Below are 25,118 nucleotides of genomic sequence, written 5' to 3' on the forward strand. Positions count from 1 at the left end.
AGCATTTTTAAAATGTTTACAAATTGGATGAATGAAATTAATTTGAGAGATAACAAGAACCCAACATCAATTTTTAACAAATTTGCGTACTATTTTTTGTAAATTTCATTTTTTTTTATGAAAAAACGGAATGTTGTATTTTTTTAGCAAAAATTCAATGAAAGTACAAAACAATATTTTATGTGAGGTAAAATAAGTTTAAAATCAATATTTTTAATTTTTGAAAAGATATTTGAGTCGAAAATCAATTTTGAAAGAACTTTTAGAAATGTTTTTTTAAGTTTTACATATTTTGTTAAAAAGCTCTCAATTCAATTTTTCAAACAAAATTACCGAATGTTTAAAACAATATTTTTCACTAGATAAAATTAGATCTAAGCCAAAATCTCAAAGTTTTAAAAAGATATTTAAGTCATAAATCAATTTTTACCTACTCTTGTTAAGTATTTCTTATGTTTATAATTTTTGTAAAAAAAAATGTCGATTAGATTCTTATTTTTTGTAAGAAAACTGTAGATTCGATTTTTTTTTAAATTTGACCGAATGTTTAAAACAATATTTTTTTTTAAAGTAAGATTAGTTGGAAGGAATTATCTCAAATTTTTGAAAAGATATTTGTGTCGAAAGTTAATTTTTACCAACTATTGTTAAATTTTTTCTTTAGTATTTATTTTTATAAAAATATCTGTCAATTCAATTTTTCTCAACATTTTACCGAATGTTAAAAACAATATTTCTTATAAGATTAAATAAGTTTGAAGCCATAATGTCTAGTTTTTTTTTAAAGATATTGGAGTCGAAATTAAATTTGTACCAACTTTGAATAATGTTTTTTAGGCTTTTATTTTTTATAAAAAAAACTGTCCATTTGATTTTTCTCAAAATTTTACCAGATGTTGAAAACGTTTTTGTTGTTGCGAAAAATTGTTTTGGAGAGAAAATCATTTTTTATTAGTAAAAGTTTTGAGGTGACAAATTTTGTTTACAATTTTTTGGATTTATGAAAGAACGTTTATTGGATTTTTTTCGAAAAATATACTAGTTTAATATCACGTTAAAATATATAATCTAAAATTTAATTCACTACCGTTATTGGTTCATGAGATATTTAGGGTTAACCAAAATTTTCATTTTTTTTAAAACTGCTGTGGTAAAAAAACCACCCACGCAATTTTCTTGAGAGCCTTTTCTGCTTCTTTTTGCATTATTATCTGTATAACAACATTTTTTTGAAGTCGATAACTCTTCTGGTTCTTGAGCTATGGACAACGAAAAAACGTTCCGAACGTACAGTTGTACAAACTTACGTACACACGCACGGACATACATTTGTTTACAAATCTTTTATTTCGACTCTAGGGGCCTAAAACGTCGAGAAATGTCAAAAGTTTTATTTTGACAAACCGGCCCTATTACAATAACTACTTGAGAATCGATCATTCCTTAACTCTTTCACCACATTGAAAATTTCTTCCAAAAATGCGGGAAAAAGTTTTGATTAAAGTGGGTCACGTTGCCTTATTCCACGTTTCGTATGAAATAATGGTCCAATACTTTTCTTTCTAAAGCGTGCAATGTTATTATTGTAAATATTTTACAGGATACGAACAATTTTCGGTTTCACACGTTGTTTGATTAACGCTTGCCAGATACCTATGATTTAGCTCATTGTTTTCGTTCATTGTTGGGAATCCAGGTTGCTCAAGTGGTTGATTGTTTTCAAGACTTGATTTCATTTCATTAAACAAGCATTTTGCAAATACACTGAGTTACAAAAAGTGGCGAGCCTTATAATTTCGCAATAATCTCAAATGTGTAAAAACGACTTCTTTTTATGAAGTATTGTTTATTAAAATTTAGTGTTATTAATTTATGTACAAAATAAACAAATAGCAAGAATTTTCAAATGAAACATAAAATACAAGATTTTTTGTTCGCTGAATAGTGGAAATTACCTCCCCTAACATCTATCAAAGCTTTAATTTATCTTGACGTACATTGAATAAGTTTTCTTACGATCACGTCCTCCAAATTATTCCACTCCTCAATTTGCTCAGATCTCAGCCTACTTAGTTTCTCGAGCAGAGCAGTGCGCTTCCTTATCATTTTTTCCGAAAATCCGATCCGAAATATGTTCGATGGGATTATCGTCTGAAATCAAGGCAGGCAAAGCCGCCACATCGATTTCTTCCATGTAGTCCGTAATGCACCTGGCAACGTGAGGTCTCACACTGTGATGCATCAGCAAGATATTTTCACCAATAAATGGTGCAAAAGAAACCACATATTTTTCCAAAATGTTGGTGATGTAAGAATTGGAGTTCACCGATCATTCAACTATGCACAACCCACTTATTAAGTCTACGGAAATTCCTATCCACACCATGACGTAGCCTTCTATAAAACGTTCCCGCTTGGCAACTGTTGTCACATTATATTTCCCACCTGATTTTCTCCATACTCTTTTATGTAAATCTGGTGAACGTAGACAAAACCTGAACTTATCAGAGGAACGAACTATGCCTTGGTCGGCCTCGGTTCAATCTTGGTGAAGGCGAGCAAATTCCATTCGCTCGTGCTTTATCGTGAGTCTTGGTATACGACCAGATCACTTTCCGTTCAACGCAACCACACCGTTTAAGCATTAACACTAGTCCCTCTCATTGATGGAAGTCTGTAAGACACTTCAACCTTTTTCGAAGGCTTTGAAGCACCAAATATCAAAAATATTACCAAAATACTACCAACACATCATAAAGCATGACTTCGACACTTTTTTTGTAACTCAGTGTACTTTATTAACGCAGGATATGATGCTAATAGGTCTATATTTGTTTATATTGTCTGTCTTGCCTTTTTGTGGATGACGATATTTTCGGATTTCATCCATTGTTCTGGGATTTCCTCCTGCCAATGCAAATTTTGAGTATTTTAAACTTTGAATCGCTTTCTCGACTTCAATCTTGAGAAAATTGGACATTTCTGCTCTTCTTGGGAATCATTGATTACTGTTACTTCGAGGACATATAAATATCGAGTTCTACGCCGAAAAAGAATTATTGGGCCAACATTTAAAAGAACTACTGTAAATTTAAGTATATTACTAATAAGCAATATATTAAATATTTTACAATTGACTTGGGACTCCAATATTAATTTTTAAGTTTGCTTTTCGTTTGCTAAGTAATAAACTTCTAGTTCCTTTTTATTAAAATACGCCATCCGAACATGTCTGACTTAACGGACATATTAATTGGACTTCTTAACGGTAGAATGCTGTTATCAGATTAATTGTACATATGTGTAACCTCGTGTTCCAATAGGTTGTTCACTTAACAATATCAGCCTAAAGCTTATTTAGAACGAAGAAATATGAAGTAATACAAGTATTTTTAATTCTGGTGAAACCTGAAGCCTCTAATTAGTGATTCAGTGTAAGGTGTTAAGGTTTTCAAGTAAGATCCGAACTTTTACCTTATCAAACCTAAACCTAGAGAAAAATCATGCAAATCTTACAAGCGACTGGCTCTTGCTCGTGACATAAAACATTGCAACTTTCTGCACAAAGCTGAGTCTTCAAATATTTAGAATTGTTAGTCTTCCGAAAACTTTTTCTTAATTTAAAACAAAACAATTATAGCTCAAGATTTACAAAATAAACCACACTATTCAATTCTTTCAATTAAAACTGGCAAGACACTTATTTTTAAAATAATGACAGATGCCATATGGATTAAGAAAAATGATAACATTAACATTAACATTAACATTAACATTAGAAAATTGTTAAGAGATGATAGGATGTTAAAATGGTTTAAATAGAGCTCATCCATCTTTAAAGCTTAGTTAATTGTTGAAGATGATTTTAAAATTTTGATAAATTGCTTTAAATGTTGAGCTATTGATCTAAAAGCTTTTTGCACAAAGCTGAAAACATGGAAAGATACACTTTTTACTAACGCTTTGAAATTCTCTGCAAAGTTGCTAAACGTTTTGCAGTCACCGTTAAAAAAAAACTTATACCGCTTTTAGGTTGTCGCGAAGTACATTCTTGGCCAGTAATAGTTAAATTGGAGGAAACTTTGAGCTGTTAGAGCCGTTCGATGCTGAGGTTAATCGAAATTGTATTTGACGCTATAAAAATATTGATTGCTCGTTAGTTTTTCGTTTAACGCTTACCACAAATGACACTATGCCTTATAATGATTAGGAAGTGATTTGATTAAGACCTTGAAATGAATAAAAATGATCCAGATTTTCATCAAAAAATCATCGTCAGTGATGAGTAGGCCCATTTTCACCTTAGAGTTGTAGGCTACGTTAAGAATCAGTACTGTCACTATTGGCGCACGAGGAATGATTATTGAAAAGTTTCTCCATCATCAATATGCAACTTTTTGGCAAAAATTGTTGAACTGACGGTGTTATTTAATCTCATACATATTCCAAAATGAGAAGTGTGCAACTGTTAATAGAGATAAATTAAGGTATCGAGCTATGAATAAATAAGGCCAGAATTAGAAGCTATTGGTGTGGACGACGTTTATTTCCAGGCCATAAAAGCTAAATATCCATACATAATTTCAAAATTAAACCTCTGAAGGAATAATTTCTGTTGTTCTAAAGTTAAAGGAAGTGAAATATGGTCTTCATTCCATTGAGATCTTAGCTCGGTCCTCAAACTCTCACGGTATTTCATTCCATTTTTTCATAGTCTCATAAATGCTAACTTAAACAATTCCACACGTCAGACGAAATAAGTTATGAAAACAAAAACAACTTGGAAACAAAACAATTCATGCATTTTAAATGAAAATCTATTTTTTCGTTCTTCACAAGCCCCAAGGACACATCCAAAGCAATTCGTATTCATGAATTCTCCAGAAGCTGTTCTTCGTTAACAAAGAACAGAGAGTAAATTAAAAACCAGGTTTATGAAAGAAAAAAGTATCAGTCTACTAGCTTCTGGCTTCGGCAAGGCCACGCCCACTTGCAGCTGAATATTTAACTCATTTTTAAAGCAAAAGCTCTGGTTTAAGCATTCAGGAATCTGTTTTACTTAATTTCAGCCTTTTGATGGTCGCAGTCCATTACCATACCGAAAAAAGTAACGATCAAGAAGTAAATTTTTTGGCGGCATTCTTTCGGCTTCCGCTCACTGAGGTTTCGCGAATGTTACTTAAAAATGTGTCCGCAGGTGTTTACCTTACACCTCTTAGCTTAAATCTCTTGTTTAAAAGGTGAATTTCAGGAGCAGAAGATAGTATAATAATAATAAGTAGTAAGTAATAAGTAATAAGTAATAAGTAATAAGTAATAAGTAATAAGTAATAAGTAATAAGTAATAAGTAATAAGTAATAAGTAATAAGTAATAAGTAATAAGTAATAAGTAATAAGTAATAAGTAATAAGTAATAAGTAATAAGTAATAAGTAATAAGTAATAAGTAATAAGTAATAAGTAATAAGTAATAAGTAATAAGTAATAAGTAATAAGTAATAAGTAATAAGTAATAAGTAATAAGTAATAAGTAATAAGTAATAAGTAATAAGTAATAAGTAATAAGTAATAAGTAATAAGTAATAAGTAATAAGTAATAAGTAATAAGTAATAAGTAATAAGTAATAAGTAATAAGTAATAAGTAATAAGTAATAAGTAATAAGTAATAAGTAATAAGTAATAAGTAATAAGTAATAAGTAATAAGTAATAAGTAATAAGTAATAAGTAATAAGTAATAAGTAATAAGTAATAAGTAATAAGTAATAAGTAATAAGTAATAAGTAATAAGTAATAAGTAATAAGTAATAAGTAATAAGTAATAAGTAATAAGTAATAAGTAATAAGTAATAAGTAATAAGTAATAAGTAATAAGTAATAAGTAATAAGTAATAAGTAATAAGTAATAAGTAATAAGTAATAAGTAATAAGTAATAAGTAATAAGTAATAAGTAATAAGTAATAAGTAATAAGTAATAAGTAATAAGTAATAAGTAATAAGTAATAAGTAATAAGTAATAAGTAATAAGTAATAAGTAATAAGTAATAAGTAATAAGTAATAAGTAATAAGTAATAAGTAATAAGTAATAAGTAATAAGTAATAAGTAATAAGTAATAAGTAATAAGTAATAAGTAATAAGTAATAAGTAATAAGTAATAAGTAATAAGTAATAAGTAATAAGTAATAAGTAATAAGTAATAAGTAATAAGTAATAAGTAATAAGTAATAAGTAATAAGTAATAAGTAATAAGTAATAAGTAATAAGTAATAAGTAATAAGTAATAAGTAATAAGTAATAAGTAATAAGTAATAAGTAATAAGTAATAAGTAATAAGTAATAAGTAATAAGTAATAAGTAATAAGTAATAAGTAATAAGTAATAAGTAATAAGTAATAAGTAATAAGTAATAAGTAATAAGTAATAAGTAATAAGTAATAAGTAATAAGTAATAAGTAATAAGTAATAAGTAATAAGTAATAAGTAATAAGTAATAAGTAATAAGTAATAAGTAATAAGTAATAAGTAATAAGTAATAAGTAATAAGTAATAAGTAATAAGTAATAAGTAATAAGTAATAAGTAATAAGTAATAAGTAATAAGTAATAAGTAATAAGTAATAAGTAATAAGTAATAAGTAATAAGTAATAAGTAATAAGTAATAAGTAATAAGTAATAAGTAATAAGTAATAAGTAATAAGTAATAAGTAATAAGTAATAAGTAATAAGTAATAAGTAATAAGTAATAAGTAATAAGTAATAAGTAATAAGTAATAAGTAATAAGTAATAAGTAATAAGTAATAAGTAATAAGTAATAAGTAATAAGTAATAAGTAATAAGTAATAAGTAATAAGTAATAAGTAATAAGTAATAAGTAATAAGTAATAAGTAATAAGTAATAAGTAATAAGTAATAAGTAATAAGTAATAAGTAATAAGTAATAAGTAATAAGTAATAAGTAATAAGTAATAAGTAATAAGTAATAAGTAATAAGTAATAAGTAATAAGTAATAAGTAATAAGTAATAAGTAATAAGTAATAAGTAATAAGTAATAAGTAATAAGTAATAAGTAATAAGTAATAAGTAATAAGTAATAAGTAATAAGTAATAAGTAATAAGTAATAAGTAATAAGTAATAAGTAATAAGTAATAAGTAATAAGTAATAAGTAATAAGTAATAAGTAATAAGTAATAAGTAATAAGTAATAAGTAATAAGTAATAAGTAATAAGTAATAAGTAATAAGTAATAAGTAATAAGTAATAAGTAATAAGTAATAAGTAATAAGTAATAAGTAATAAGTAATAAGTAATAAGTAATAAGTAATAAGTAATAAGTAATAAGTAATAAGTAATAAGTAATAAGTAATAAGTAATAAGTAATAAGTAATAAGTAATAAGTAATAAGTAATAAGTAATAAGTAATAAGTAATAAGTAATAAGTAATAAGTAATAAGTAATAAGTAATAAGTAATAAGTAATAAGTAATAAGTAATAAGTAATAAGTAATAAGTAATAAGTAATAAGTAATAAGTAATAAGTAATAAGTAATAAGTAATAAGTAATAAGTAATAAGTAATAAGTAATAAGTAATAAGTAATAAGTAATAAGTAATAAGTAATAAGTAATAAGTAATAAGTAATAAGTAATAAGTAATAAGTAATAAGTAATAAGTTGAAGAAATTTAAAAAGTAAAAGAATATTTTGTAGAAACAGTGAAATTCACCTTGAATTTACTTTTTTTAATTCACAAACAATCCGTGACTGTTACGATTTTGCGTATTCATTCAAAAATTTGCTCTTCCAAAGATATTTTAATGCACTCGCAACGCTTAAAGGAACAGACTCGTACATATAGTCAAGCCAACCCTGACGCTACTGTTGTTGGTTGATGATGATGCTTCTACTGATTTTTCATCTCCTCTTCCTGCGCTGGCACTCCATGGCATTGGCATAACCCAGAATATAAGAAGATCACTCTCGGTCCATTCGAGATGCTATATAGCTATTAATGACCGGATGCTCCACGATGTTCGATCACTCTTGCCGAAGTGGTATTGGTAATACCCAGGGATTACAGTAGTGTGCTTGCTGGTCGTGTCGTCTTCGACGTCGTCATCATTGTTGTAGTCGTCGCAGTTGGACAGAACTGGTTCCTTTTCCTATAGATATGCCTGGTGCTGGTGCTAGTGGCTCTGGCTGGCTGGCTGGGCTGGGTTGGACTGGGTGCTCCATTGAATGGTTTAAGAAAATTAAGTGCACCTTGCTACCTGACTTGCAGGTAATGATTTATGATACCAAAGATAATGAATACAGCATTCGGGAAAATTAAGTGGATACGTGCTCCGATGATGGTTGCCTAGATGGTGTATTCTGGTGATGCTGGTCGAGTTCTTTGGTGAATGATTCCAGCTTCTGATGATGATGATGATGATGATGGCAGTATAGTAGCGGTGGTGGCGGCTGTGTATAGCAGTCCCTCACCGTCCGCAGCAGATCAAGATGCGTTATGTTTTCCTCTTGTTCTTCACGAGAGTATATCGAAAGATAAAAGAGGCGTATGCATGGATGAAAGTATCTTTTGCTCCCGTAAAGTGAATTATGCTTGTGCGCAGGACAATACTGGCGTTGTCGAGCCATCATCCAAAGAAGAACTCCATATTTCAGCCAGTGCATCATTTTATGATGAGAAAATTTCAACAGCACAAAAAAATACCACTTTTATCACATTTTTATCTGAAGGCCCGGATTGAGATTTCAATGCTAGTATCTATGAGTTGTGTATCTCTGGAAGTTGTTGTTGACGCGCCGCCACCGCCGCGCCGCCATGCCACCGCGCCTCTAAGCAAGTTTAATTACCAAGGGAAATGAGAATAATGAAAGAATTGATAACTTTGATTGATTGTATAGAATTTATTGTATCTGTAGGTTGAGCTATTGTTTGATCACAGATACGAATCAAAGAAGTTTATATATTTATATCTATTTTTTGTGTGATTCTTGTTTTATTAATGGACGAGAATGAGAGAGTCTTCTTTTGTGTGTGATGATTCTCGAGTCTTAATCAAATCAATGGTATGAGCCATGATGAGATCAGTTAATGGGAGTTGGACGAAGACGAGAAGTTTTTTTTTTGTCTACTTAGAGTGATCAGTTAATAATTATGGGATGGATAAAAAAAATATACACGAATGGAAATAATGAATGAATGATATTAAATATATTGTTTTTTGTATCTAGTGGAACTGGAAACTGTTAAAAAGGTTATTAGGGATTTTTATGATCTAAACAAAAAATACAACTATAAATATAGTAAATTTCCATATAGAATATATATCTATAAACATTAACAAACGCGATATAGATGAGCCTGTCTTTAATTAAGGTAAAGGTAGCTTATTATTTACAGCAGATTATAAGTCAATTTTATTATCTGCGTTTGTATGTTTTATGTTTAGTTTTAGAACTTTATCGAAACAAAGTTTATTAGACATCAATTAAAAACAAATTTAATATTTCTTAAGTGAGTTTGAAGTTGCCTCTGTTTAACCGGAAGCCATCAATATTTAGCACCTGAAATTTAATGAAACAAATAAAATTAATTTTTCGAGGAATCAATTTAAAAATCTTGGTAATTTCTTTTTGAAACTCTAATTTGTTTTGCTGACTCTGAGTTCTTGTACGTGAAGTAAACCTTAAGAACCTTTAAGTCGATCAATATGAGTGAAGTAATAAGGGGCCTAAATGATACTTACTTACTTACTTAAGGTGGCGCTACAGTCCGGGGCGGACCTGGGCCTCAACCAACAAGCGTCTCCAGCCAGCTCGGTCCCTAGCTAGCTGTCTCCAGTTTCGCACGCCAAGTTGGTTGAGGTCCTCTCCCACCTGGGTGCGCCACCTGAGTCGCGGTCTTCCTCTACTGCGCCGTCCCTCGGGATTGGATTCGAAGACCTTCCGGGCTGGAGCGTTGATGTTCATCCGCTCTACATGACCTAGCCATCTAAGCCGTTGGACTTTGATTCTCCTAACTAGGTCAGTGTCGCTGTACAGCCCGTACAGCTCGTCGTTATATCTTCTCCTCCATTCTCCATCTATGCGTACGGGACCAAAAATCGCCCGAAGAATTTTTCTCTCGAAGCATCCTAAGACGCTCTCATCTTTCTTTGACAGGGTCCAGGCCTCAGCGCCATAAATGAGAACCGGGATGATGAGTGTCTTATAGATGGTGATTTTACATGCTCGAGAGAGGACTTTACTTCTCAATTGCCTTCTAAGTCCAAAGAAGCAGCGATTTGCAAGAGTTATTCTTCGTTTGATTTCAGCGCTGGTGTCGTTGTCTGCATTAATAGCGGTGCCTAGGTAGACAAAGTCCTTAACTACCTCAAAGTTATAGCTGTCCATGGTGACGTTTTGTCCAAGACGTCGTCGTTCAGTGTCCTTTTTTGATGACAGCATATACTTGGTCTTGCCCTCATTGACCACTAAACCGATCTTCTTCGCTTCCGTCGCAATGCTCAAAAACGCTCCCCTGACATCACGCTTTGATCTTCCAATTATGTCAATATCATCTGCGTATCCGAGTAATTGGATGGATCTTTGGAAGATTGTGCCTCTAGTGTTGACGGTTGAGTTTTGCACAATTCTTTCCAGAACGATGTTGAAGAAGTCGCATGACAGTGCATCGCCTTGTCTAAAACCTTTTTTGACATCAAATGCATCGGTAAGATCTTTTCCGACCTTGATAGAGCAGCGTGCATTCTCCATCGTCATTCTGCACAAACGGATAAGTTTGACAGGGATGCCAAAACTAGACATTGCTCGGTAGAGCTCTTCCCTATAGATGCTGTCATACGCGGCTTTAAAATCGATAAAGAGATGGTGGGTATCGATTTGAAGCTCCTGGGTTTTTTCCAAGATCTGCCGTAGTGTGAATATTTGGTCGATAATGGACTTTCCTGGTCTGAAGCCACACTGATAAGGACCAATCAGGTTGTTGACGAATGACTTCAGACGTTCACATAATACGGCAGAGAGGATCTTATACGCAATGTTAAGGAGACTGATGCCTCTGTAGTTGGCGCAGTTTAGAGGGTCTCCTTTCTTATGTATCGGGCACACTATGCTGAGATTCCACTCATCGGGCATGCTTTCTTCCGACCAAATTTTGCAGATGAGTTGGTGCATGCTCCCTACCAAGTCATCGCCTGCTGCTTTGAATAGTTCGGCGGTGATGCCGTCAGCTCCAGCAGCTTTGTTTGACTTAAGTTTAGATATAGCTATCTTCACTTCGTCAAGGTCGGGTAGGCGGAATTGTTGATCTGCGTCGCCGAGGTTGAGTGGTTCTATCTCCCTTACAGTGGAGTTCGGTTCGTCATCGCCGTTATATAATTTGGAGAAGTGATCTTTCCATATTCTCAGCATCGACTGTGGTTCTACTACGATGTTCCCTTGATCGTCTTTACAGGCTTCGGTTCGTGGCTGGTACCCTTGGGAGGTTTTTTTTACCTTTTGGTAAAATTTACGAACCTCATTCCTGTTGTGACATCCCTCTATCTCCTCGATCGCGCGCTTCTCATGCTCTCTTTTTTTCCGTCTAAGAAGCCGGTGTTCCTCTCTCCTCTTCTGCTCGTAGAGCTCGCGAGCAGCTCTCGTCCTTTTGTGCAGCGTCGTTTTGTATGCCTCTTGTTTCGCTGCGTGAGCTTGCCGGCATTCGTCGTCAAACCAGGGGTTTCGCTGTGGTGGCCGTGTGAAACCTAGCACTTCAGAGGCGGCATCTCTGATGGCTGCAAGGCAATGTTGCCACTGGTTTTCAATGCTTAATGCAGGAAGCATAGGACTCCTTAGGAGGTTACTAGAGACTCGATCGGAAAAGGACATGGCAGTCTCTTGCGATTGTAGCCGTCTAACGTCGAATCTTCTCACAGTACTTCCTTGTTTTGGCTTGGATCGGGATATCCGTAGCCGTACCTTGGCTACAACGAGGTAGTGGTCCGAGTCAATGTTGGCCTCTCGGAATGTTCGGATATCCTGGATACTGGAGAAGTGTGGTGCGTCGATCGCAATGTGGTCAATCTGGTTGACGGTTGATTGATCAGGAGATTTCCATGTCCCCTTGTGGATATTAAGATGCGTGAACTGCGTACTAGCTACCAGAACGTCTCACCCCGCAGCGAAATCGACCAGCCTGAATCCGTTGTCGGAGGTGGTGTCGTGCAGGCTGTATCTTCCGATTATGCCACCAAAGATGTCTTCTCTTCCTAGCTTGGCATTAAAATCTCCTAAGACAATTTTAATGTCATAGACAGGGCACTGCTCATATGTCTTGTCCAAGAGCTCGAAGAATATGTCTTTGGTGTCTTCATCTTTCTCCTCTGTTGGGGCATGCGCGCATATTAGGCTTATGTTGGCGAATTTAGCCTTGATGCGGATTGTCGTGATGCGCTCGCTCACACTGTTGAAACTCAAGACTTTTTGCCTGAGCCTAGTTCCAACAACAAATCCACACCCAAATAGACGCTGTCTTTGTTCTCGGTAGCAGTCGCCGTAGTAGATATCGCAGTCTTTTAGTTTGCGTTTACCCGGTCCATCCCATCGCACTTCTTGGATGGCTGTAATATCTGCCTTGCAGCAGTTTAGGGCTTCCGCTAATTGTTCGGCTGCACGTGGTCTGTTAAGGGACCTAACATTCCACGTACATATCCGAAGTTCGTTGTCCTTATTTCGTTTGCGTGGGTTGTCAACAGTGAATCCGTCCCTATCCGAGGCTTGTTGTTGCTTCGAAACTATGATGTTTTTACGTGGCCAGGAAGTCATCCGACGGCACAACCCCCAACCTGGAGGGCCAGATCCTTAGTAAAACTCCAAGGAAGGGGAGCCGGATGAACCGCTCCTTATAGGCCTGGGTTCCGAATATGTCGAAGAAGCCCTATAAGGTGTTCACTAAGTAGTTCGACCTTACTGGAACTGTAGACGCCACCGTTGATTCTATCTCGAGAATTCGTCCGCTGCCGCCTGGATAAGGAGAGGTGCCTTAGTGGAAACACCTCTTCCCCCCTCTCTCGTTTGCTGCCCCCAACAACTTTCCACTAGGCACCCGATGTTCACCGCGGGGAGGTGAGAGTAGGAGTTGATAGACAGAGGTGGGTTTTGAGAAAAACCTGTGGACGCTTGTGTCCTCTTGAATGCACATGTCTACCATTTGAACATCTAAATGATACTATATAGAGATTTAAGGGCATAAAGATCATGGAATTAAATACCAAATCTTTTTATAAATCCTTAAGGTTATAAACGGGTGGTCGTTTATGAACAGAACAAATAACAACGGACCAAGGTGGCTACCTTTAGGTACACCAGAATAAACAACAAACGAATTAGAAGGTACATTTTTCAAGTAAACGCTGTGATGCCTATTAGTAAGGTAAGATGATATAAAACCAATAAATTTGTCACTTAGTGCGGTATTTTCTAATTTACTTAAAAGAACTTTATGGTTTGCTAAACTCTGTTAATACACAATCAACTTGTTTTTTCTCGAAAGCATCAATACAAAATGTTTTAAACTCAACTAGATTTTTAGCAATAGATTGTTATTATTATTATTTTCATAAAACCGGAAAATGAGAAATGGCTGGTCAAACAAAATAACTAATGAGTATGAAAGTTGTATGCCGTTATAGGTCCACGGATGGAAACGGACACACTTAGGCCAGTTTAATGGCCCATTGTGATACCACATGAATCTTGAGGCTTCCCCTAAGCTCAATAGAACCAGTTTGAGACCCTTACGAAACGACGTGGGAGGCTGATTACGATGATATGATTTGGATCGTTTAGATCGTTAAAGAAGAATTCTCCTAGGTAATTTTTGCGTTTTCGAACTAGAGCAGGGCATGTGCAGAGAAGATGAAGAACCGTTTCTTCCTCTTCCTTGTCCATATAGCTTCTGCAAAAGTCATTTGAGAATACGTCTAGTCTCGTGGCGTGCTTTCCTATTAGACAGTGTGCGATTATGACACCTATTATCGAGCTTCTATGCGACCTGCTTAGAGATAACAAGCTCCTTGAACGTTTTACATCCAGTGTTACGTGGTAGGATGGGCTCCATTGTACCGTTTCTGGCGAGTTGATCTGCTTTAAACCTGGAAACCTGGAATGTCTCTATGGCCAGGCACCCAGCAAATGTGAATATTAAACTGTTGTGACTTCTCCATTAGAGATGGTCGACAGTTATAGATTTTGAAGAGACAGAGTGCAGAGATTTGATAGCGGCCTGACTATCTGAGAAAATACGGATACGTATCAGATGTTTTCTTTAAACTAGGACAAGACTTCTTTTATTGCCAAAAGTTACGGCTGGAACACGCTACAATGATTGGGAAGGCGGAATGAGAGACTTAATTTCAGTTGTTCAGAGTTCAAACCTCCACCAACCCCTTCTTTTGTTTTTGAACCATCTTCCAGGAATGCCTTATCCTTCCAGAAAGATCTGGGAGGTATAGAAATCTGGAAGTTTCTGTCGAATTGCAGTTGGTTGATGGTGTAGTCTGTGTGTTTTGGAATTTATTCTAAATACCTAAGAATTTCGGAGTGGCCAATGTTGTTGTTAATCCACTGCGACAAAGCTTTGAGGCGAATAGCAGAGCTTGCAGCTATTTGTTTGCTCAATATATCAAGAGGTGGTAAGGTGTCTGTGCCACAAATGGGATCGTGTAAAGCGATCCGCTTATACATAGGCAAGCTGAACGTTGGACTTTATTTAGGTTTAGGTTTTCGTCAACTTTTGGAGTTTAGTCATGTATAGAAGATTCAGGGGTTTCTAGTTTTATGATATCAGTATTTGTAATTAGTGTCGAGCTTTGAAAAGAGTCTTCATATAAACTTTTGAAAAAATCAGGGTTGTTTTTTGTTTCTTCTGTATATGTCATGTTTGGAGGATATAATTCAAAGTTTCGTTCACAGTCAAAAGGGTTTTTTCAACACGGACGCTATACAAGTAGAGCGACATTGACAGCAAACGTCGCCATATGTCTTGACGCTCTTTTAAAATTTCCCTTTAGTAAGGTTTGCCATTTCATGATGGAAGGATATACGAGGCAACAACGAGTTAAAATTATTAAAATTTACTACCGAAATTCGGAGTCAGTGCTCTCAACGTTTAGAGCGCTGGGTCCAATTTATGGTCGTCAAAATCGTGCTAGCAGATCAACAATTGAGCGTCTAGTTGAAAAAATTTAATCCACAGGCATAGTACAAAATATTCCCGTACCAGTGAGGCAAAGAAGTGCCCGTAGTGTCGAGAATATTGCTGCCGCTGGGGCTTCAGTTGCAGAAAGCCCAAATGTGTCTCTCACACATCGTTTTCAAGGGTTGGGCCTACATCCTAACAAAATTTAATTGACGCAAAAACTGAAGCCGCTTGGCCACCATAATCGCCGTATTTTCGTGAATTGGGCAGAGCAACAACTTGAAAATGATTCGGATTTTCATCGAAAAATCATCTTCAGCGATGAGGCTCATTTATGTCTGAATGGCTTTGGCAATAAACAAAATATGCTGTATTGATCAGGCAGAAATCCACACGTACGTCATCATTTATCATTCACTAACAAAAAATTACGGTTTGGTGTGGTTTACTGGTCGGCAGCGTCATTCTTTACTTCTTCTTTGATGATCAAGATAGGCACGTTACTGTGAATGGGGATCGCTACCGTTCAATGATAACCGAATATTTTTGGCCTCAATTGGGTAATATGGACTAGGAGGACATGTGGTTCTAACAAGACGGTACCACAAGCCACAAGCCACATAGAGAATGTGACAATAAATTTATTGGAAACCCAGTTTGGAGAACGTGTTATCTCACGAAAAGGTCCAGTCGCTTGGCTGCCCAGTTAGAAAATTTCCTGTGGGGTAAGTGAAGTCTATATTCTATGCTAACAATCCATCGAGGATTGATGAACTTCGTACGAATATCGAACTTGGTCTTTAAAGGATTTTAAAAATTATACATTCTTGAAAGAATTGTCTGCGATCGAAAATTAAAGTCGATATTTTGGTCGAAAAATCGCTTTATTCTCTTTGATAACAAAAAAGTAAGTATTGACAAAAAATATCCTTTGATCAGGGGCTGCCTTTTAATGTACTTAAAGGTATGTACAGCTGTGGACAACTAATTAGAAACACAAATTGAAATCACTTTTAAAGCAGTATCTGTATTTTTTTGTTGATTTTTTTTTTAACTTAAAACAATGTTTCCCAAACATAATATTTATTTCATATGGCAGTTTCTGCGAAAACACAGCGTTTATTGGTGGACAACTAATTAGAAACAAAGAAAAAAATCATATCTTATTATAAAATTTATAACTTTATGATATCATTTACCTTATATTTATCTTTAATACCTTGTTGCGAAACCTTTTTGCTTCAAAACTTTCCGACATCTTCGTTCCATTGATGAAATAAGCCGCCTGCACTGCTCTTCGGTTATAGCCTTCCAAGCAGCGTATTATTATATTTAATACCTTCGAAAGAACATCATTGTTGGAGTTATTTTTGAGAGCAACAGCTCTTTTAACATCTGCCCCAAGATGCTCTATCGGATGTAGGTCTGCACTTGATGATGCCCATTCCAGAACTGTTATTGATTTGTCCCTAAAGAACTGTTTCTTAATTCCAACAGTGTGCTTGGGGTCGTTGTCTTGCTGAAACTTCCATATCACTGGCATGTTTTCATAGGCCCAATCCACTAATCGTTCCTTAAGAATGTCAATGTATTTAACGGCTGTCAGCGTTTCATCGATTCGATGGATTGGGCCAACTCCACACCACGAGAAACAACTCCAAACGTTAAGCAAGCTGCCTCCATGCTTAATTATTGACAAAACGTATTTAGGGTGGAACGCTGTTCCTTTTGGCCTTCGGACATAACGTGCACCAACTTGGCCGATCCTATTTATTTTTGTTTCGTCACTCTACACTATGTACTTCCATTCGTTTTTTGTCCAGTTGGCGTGTGATCTTGCGAAATCTATTCTAAGTCTACGTTACCTTGCGGTTACTAATGGTTTCTTCCGAGAAACACGACCATGCGACCCAACATACACCAATCTTCTTCTGATTGTGCGTGGCCCTATCGGGACATCGAATGCAACCGAGTGTTGGCGTTGTGGAGATTATTGTTGGGTAATTTTTGGGCGATCTATTTGGCAGCTTCTCTTGTGGGCCCGTTTTTTACGAGGAACATTTTCAGCGGTCCCGATGTTTTGAAAATGCTTAATTGCATTGAAAACTTTCTTTACAGAACAGTTCATTTGATATGCAATTGCTCTATAAGACATTTTAAGCTTCCAAAGCTCAAGAATCGAATTTCTTGTGGGAGGATCACAACTCTTTACTTTTTCCTATTGTAATTAATTCCAAGACTTAAAAATTATTCTTTAAAAACGTTTGTAGACAATTCAGATTTTTCTGCTTATCAATGCAAACTAAAAAGATTATTTTTATTTCACCCAAATCAAATGTAATTTTACTGTTTCTAATTAGGTGACCAGTTGAAACGAACACTTTCTACACTCCACCTTGATTTTATTGTGTACTTGGCAAAGGCTTATGCACAAATGATGCCTTTTTAAACAATTATGTAATAACGCTTGCATTATACCGTTTTGGATACCGCTATTCTAGCCACACTCAAACTCAAAATATCTCTATACATACATGTGTATATACATACAATTAAAATCATTATTGCATCTAACTTAGTTTCTGAAAGTTTGTATTAGATAAGAGTTTTTATTTGACTTTATATATAGAGTTCTGAGAAAACCTTGAATTTTATAGTTTCATAATTTTTTAGTATTGATTTTGAATCCAAATTTTAATTATTTGCTCAACTTTAAAAAGTACCAGTTTAAAATATTATTTTTATATTTTTTTAGTAAATTTTAAAAATTTGTTATAATAGAATTGTGTAGGTAACAGATTCGTTGCAAGAACAAAACGTACTTCCAAGCTGTTTTGCATTTTTCTGTTGAAAGCCGTTTTAGTGTTTCTTTTAAATTTAAGACAGGTGTAATCTAAAAAAAGTAATGAAGATTTTTCGAAAATTCTATGAAATACTATAAATATTTCAACTGAATATTGAATAGAAGAAGAAAAGATTTTTAAACCCATGCAAAAAAGCTACTTCTTAAATTTAGATAGCCTCGAAAAGCCATATACATATACGTGTTTAAGCGATTTAAAAAAATCTCAAATCTCAAAAACCTGATGATACATTAATTTTGAAGTCGGGTTTGAATTAAGGCCATCAAAATCCATTGGGAAATTGGAATTGTATTGCCAATATGAAAACTTTGTCTGCCAGTGCCATTTTAGATAAGCTTTATTACAGTACATTCATAACTTTTATAAATCGAACTAAACTTCGTTTATGTGGCCACAGTGGCCAAATTTGCAGCCCTCGATTTGTTGGATATAATTTTCGGTCGAAACAATCCTGTCGAAAGAGTCGCTATTTTGCATTTGATTTTGGCTCTGAGCTCTTTCAACATCGTCGTTTGACTTTTAAGCATAAATCAATGACTTAATGTAGCTTTAAATGAACATATAATTATTGTTGGAGATTTTAATCTTACGAATGTCGAATGGGTTTTTGATCCCAAAGAACAACAACTGTTATCATTTAATGTTAACACAGATTTTGAATGTGAAGTAATTGATTCTTTTCCAAGTTATGACTTGATTCAACTTAATTGTTGCAAGAATAATTTAAATCGTATTCTTGATCTTGTTTTTGTTGATAGAGAATTAAATATATCAGTTGATAATTCACTTTATCCTATTTTTTCTAACTCTGTTCAACATTTAGCTCTAAATGTAAATTTTTCATTCTATAATTATTTCAAATACGCAAAAGCTACACAGACATTTCGAGTTATTTGTCGGGTATTCCGTGTCGCTTAAATTATAATTCTATGAATTTGTTTGATTTTTTATAATTTCTTCATTGATAATTTGAAATTAATATGCATGTCCCAAAAGTAAGTAATAAAAAAACAAGGCTTGGAAAACGATACGTACTTGTGAAAATAATATCGATTTAAAAAATAATTACATTCGGGTAGCGCGAGAATTCAATGTTCTTAACAAATTTCTATATAAAAATTACATTTTACGAATTTTTTTTTTTTTTTTTTTTTTTTTTATATATCCGATGGAAATCTTCAAAAGACACTCGGTAAGAATCGGTACCGAGTAGTGTGGGACTCTTACCGCACTAAAACCACCGGTGAATCAGGACCAATCTATGAAAGATCGACAAATGATTTTTATTTCTTAATTTTTAAAATCGCATTGGGGGAAGTTTAAGGTTATAACACTTTCCAGTAGCTTTTAGCCCATCAGCTCATGAGGCTTGGTTCTTCTTAATCTTCGAACATTGTCTCGTACATTTAATACGGTCTCCATTTCAGAGTTAGTATGACTTTGCAGCCGCTTATTGTGTGATACAGCGTGTTTCTTAACCACTTCTCTAACCATTTCAATTTGAAGGTCACGATGTAGATCGCTATTTCTTATATACCAAGGGGCATTTATTATTCCACGAAGGACCTTGCTTTGGAATTTTTGGATGGGTTCAGCATTTGTTTTCTTTGTACAGCCCCATAGTTGGATGCCATATGTCCAAACGGGTTTTAATACTTGCTTATATAACATTAGTTTGTTCTGGATAGATAGGTCAGAGTTCTTTCCTATTAACCAGTACATTTTTCTGTACTTCAAGTTTAGTTCTTCTCTTTTCTTTTTGATGTGTTCTTTCCATTTAAGCTTTGCATCCAAATTCATTCCAAGGTATTTGGCGGTATTGGAGTAAGGTACTTCTGTACTGTTTATAAAAATTGGAACATACGAATGAATCAAACATAAAAACTAATGCAAAATGTTTTTGGTCATTTGTTAATAGTAAAGAAATGTCAAATGGTATTCCTAGCAGTATGAACTACCTGGGTTCTACATTTTCGGATCTTTCAAATATTTGTAATTCGTTTGCAAATTACTTCGAATAAAATTATTCGAAATCTAGTTCAGATCCATTAAGAATAGCCAAATTATCTAATCATAGTTATAAAGTTGACATAGGACAATTAGAAATTAATATTTCGGAAATCGAAGGAGGTTTTTTGAATTTAAATACCGATTGCAAGCAAGGCCCTGATGAAATTCCACCAATTATTTTGAAGAAATGTGCACTTGCAATATCTGAGCCGCTTTATTTCATTTTCAATGCCTCTCTTCTGAAAGGTGAATTTCTTTCAGTGTGGAAAAAATCATCTTTCTCCAATTCATAAAAATGCTCCTAAGCAGGAAGTAAATAACTACCGTCCTATTTGTAAATTATCAAGTATACCGAAACTCTTGGAGAAAATTATATGTGAAAAGTTGACATTTCTCCTTAAGGAGCATATTTCACCTTTTCAACATGGCTTTATTGCAGGAAGATCCACTACCACTAATCTTTCTATCTTTTCCTATTTCGTTTTAAATAAACTCGAAGAAGGCAACCAAATTGATGTTATCTATACTGATTTTGCGAAGGCTTTTGGATAGAGTTAGTCATACTATTTTGATTGAAAAACTAAAATAATTTGGTTTTCACTCGAATATGTTGGAGTCTTATCTAAGGGGTCGTGTACAATTCGTTTGTATTGTTCAAGTGTTGTCTAGTCCAATTATTGTTAACTCGGGTGTCCCGCAAGGAAGCCATCTTGGCCCCCTTCTTTTTTAAATATTCATCAACGACCTGGCTGATATCTTCTTAAATTCTAGAACACTTTTATTTGCAGATGATTTAAAGTTTTTTAGATGCATATATTCTTTAAATGATTGTATGCTTTTGCAAAATGATCTCCAAAAGTTAACAGAATGGTGTACAACTAACCAATTATTCTTCAACGTTAATAAATGCCAAATTTTTTCCTTTTGTCGCAAATTTTCGAAAATTTGTTTTGATTACAAAGTTAATAACTTTGTTCTTGAAAGAGTTTTGGAGAAAAAGGACCTTGGTGTATTGTTTGATTCAAAACTAAACTTTAGCAAGCATATAGAATATATTGTAGCTAAATCCAATTCAATGCTAGGTTTTATTTAACTTAATTCAAAAGACTTCAAGGATAATTTTGTCCTTAAATCTCTATTTAACTCCTATGTAAGATCGAACTTAGAATACTGTTGTGTGATTTGGAATCCTTACTACAATATTTATTCAAATAGAATTGAAATGATCCAAAAAAAAATGTACAAGGTTTATAATTCAGAAATTAGGTTGGAACATCGAAATCCCATCGTATTCGACTAGATGTAATTTCTGGTAACTCAGTCACTTGAAAATAGAAGGAAAATGTTTACAGTAATGTTTATAAGTGATATTTTGTCGCATCATATCAAATGCCCTTTTCTTTTATCGTTGATAGATTTGTATGCTCCCTCGCGTCAAATAAGGGCACTTTGCTTATTCCGAGAAAAGGAACATGGGGTAAACTATGCTTGTAATGAACATTTAACTCGCTGTGTTGGAGAGACTAATCTCATTTCAAATCATATTGATTTTAATTTTCATATAAACTTTGAAAAATAATATACTTTTGTTCTTTTCGAATTAATTAATCAAACCATGTTTATAAAATTGTTATTTTAAACATTTAATGTTAGGCATTATTACGCCTATTTTTTTTTTTGTTATAAATGATTTTTTATTTCTCGAACTTTTGTAATCTAATTGTAGATGTTAAGATCTCTAAATAATGTGAATAAATAAAAATAAAAGAAAATAGTCTAGAGGTGTTAAATTCCACGAACGAAGCGGTGAGTCGACTGGCAAATTTCTTGAGATAACACGTTCATAAAACTTACTCTTCAATAAATCGATTTTAGCTGTGTGGCTGTTGAAGGTAAGTCCATATTCAGTTCATATCTTCCAAAAAGCCCAAAAATAGTCAGTGATCATGGTGGTGATTATACCGCTGACCATTCAAAGTAACGTGACGATCGTTATCATCCACCCGGCGTTGCTTTTTCTTGTACATAATAATAAAAATGTTGAGTTTACTAAATATTAGTGAATGGGTGCGTTCACAAAATAAATTCGAAATTGTCAGATAATTTATGGAAAACTCAATACTTTGAGAACCTGGTTGAAAATGAAAAAACGATTTTTTTCGAAAGAATATCGTGCTTTTATCTAAATAGCTTGTGAGATGCTCATGAAAGCTTGAAACTTGACGGATTGTATCTTGAAATATTGGCATAAAACAATATTTAAACATGTATACATATCGTATTTTGTTTGCATTTCTATATAACCTGATTCTGTCAACTATCACATTGTTAAGATCTTAAGAGATCCTCTAGATATCTTCATTTTGCAAACTCTTCAAAAAAAGAATTTCGATACTTCTTCTTACTAACACTGCTGATGTTCGGCTTAAACAACCATCTCTAAATTTATTTTTGACATTTCTTCGTTGAATGTTTATTAAAAATTATTTTGAAAAATCACATTGACTCAAATGATCTTCATATTGTCAAATCATGTGACTATCAACATTTTCGAAAGTCTATGGATTTCTAGAATTTTGTGACAACATTTACTCAAGAGCTTTCAAAGTTGGTGGTGAGTTGCTTGGTAAAATTTTGATTCATTGATGAAGTTGATTGTCAAAAGCGTTAACCATTTAAGTTGCGTCAGTAACTGTAGCCTTTTAGCACTCACTATATAACTTATACTTATGTTCTACAACTATTTTCAAATACTTTAAATGTTCATTGTCAACACTTGTTTCAAGCTTCAGTGGCGCTCTGTAATTAAATTGTCAGCATTCAAAGAAACAAAATTTCGAAAAGGCTTTCACTTTTCCTATAAACTTGCGCACAGCCAAAAAATTAACGAAATTTCAACCCAAATAGTTAGCAATCAACATTTTTAAATGCCAGCGCCCAATATTTTCTACATTTTAAATGGTCCGATTTACCCGAAACCGAACACCAAAGGCTCTATATGACCATTCATCCTACAACTCTCTTAAAATAGGCACTCGGCATTCTGCTTACTATATGCATTCTGTATAAAGTTAAATACTCTTTGACAAAGAAAAGAAAAACAATTTCCTTGCACTAATTGCTTACCATACCCAAAAAGCCACTAAAGATCTTACCGCTATAAATAACCCGCCTTCCGTTTACGGTAACGGGGGTCTGTTCAAAAAGTAACTAATGTTGAACACAAATAACTTTGTATCCTGTGCGGTGTATAAACTAAGTGCATTTTGTTGTTCCTCCACAGGCAATATGGATGGACCAATATTTCACCAACCTCTAACTCAAAGCCTTCCAACTTCCAACCTTACGCATATACTAAGCGTCTATATGGAGTCTTAATCAACATCAACGTATACTCGTATCTTGCTATAGGTAGTCGCCACTGGTACCGGCAACGCAAATCGAATTCAAGAAGTCAGTTAGTTGTTCCCAATGCCTTGGAGCTTGTTTGGCTTACGACGACGAACGCTGAACGATGATGACGACGATTGCACTATCTCCACCATCACACGCAAGGAGCAACTTAACTGGCAAAAGTCAACCTGGCCTGGCCAACCAATTGAAAACCAATTTGGTAATGACTTTGGTAAATAATTAAGAGTACGCGCCGCATAAAATATGTAAATAGCCTGCGGATTACGCGGGGGTCTTCTAGTTTCTATCCAATTCCATATGCAACCATTTTACAATTCCAAACGCTGCTAGCGCTGCGCGGAACTGAGTGGGAGAAGAGGAAGTGCTTATGTCAATTAGGTAATTTGGTGCATCAAAGTACAGCTTGATCTCTGTAGATGCAGTTCCATACGAAACAAAAGCTACCGAGATAGTTATCTTTATAAGAATAAACTCGACGCGGCGGCGGAGGCATGCCGGCTGGCGCTGCAGTTCAGCAAAACCCGACGACAACGCGAGACGTCTCGATACCATGATACCCTGAAAAATGCTTCCCAAAACGCCGAATAAGTGTTGTAATGTTGAATGGAATGCAAAACAATTTCTCTGTCTAATGCTTAGATCGGATTTTTGTTGTTTTTGGTTTTGGTAACCTGGTCGGCGGCGCGGCGGCCGGCGCGGCGCGGCGGACGGAACTATTTTCGTCTACCAAACTTGAATCTCTGGACGACTATACTAGAGTTGGTACTGCTCGACTCTGCAATTATTTGAATGCGCGATTACGATCCTCAGGCTAAGGCGGCACAAGATGATCTCCATCGACATGGTAGTTCCATCTATGGAACTCTTAGTGATATTGAATTCCGAAAACGCAATGCTTTAAATGTTTTAGTTAATAGTCTGGTTAACAAGAAATCAAACGTAATTGTAATTGGAATTGGATTTTTAATCTGAACATCATAATTGGGAAGGCGAAAATGAAATATTTGTTCAGTAGTTAAAAAGCCGACGGGCTCTTTAGACAGTGGATACAAAAAAAGTCGACGGGCTCTTTAGACAGAGGATCCAAAAAGTTCTTTAAAGAAAATATTAATAGTAACTTCTTTTGCACAACACACTTTACTCTGGTTTTAGATGTCGACAGGTTCCATGCAGGAAGATACCAATCTTTGAAGCAACTTGTATTGGTAACGTGTCATCTTCATCCTTTCGTCGACATTTCGGTGGTATAGAATTGTAGTCTATGCAAAACTAAAAGCCCAAACCCCATCCAGCAAGAGCTCTCATCCGAAATCTATAGCATCTTGGACGCACTCGCGTTGAATTTGTAAATCGATATGATCTTCGATGTACACGAGAGTGCACTAGAGAGATCCAGATACCGGTCGGTCGGAGTGCTCCAACTCTGCAGTGCCATTCGCATGAGCACCATTCTAAGCAGCACCTATATTTTATAACTGATGCTCAAGCTCATGTCTGCCTAGTAATAGTAATTTTGTGGGGTGAGTATTGACTTTTCGCGTGAGATAACACAGCACAAGACTAGCGAGCTGTCTCTACTGCTCGTACAGCAATGCGTGACAGACCAGAACATGTGAATCGCTTGTAGCTGGTGTAATGTGATAC

This window comes from Eupeodes corollae, chromosome 3 (assembly GCF_945859685.1).
Source record: "Eupeodes corollae chromosome 3, idEupCoro1.1, whole genome shotgun sequence".
Classification (NCBI taxonomy): Eukaryota; Metazoa; Arthropoda; class Insecta; order Diptera; family Syrphidae; genus Eupeodes; species Eupeodes corollae.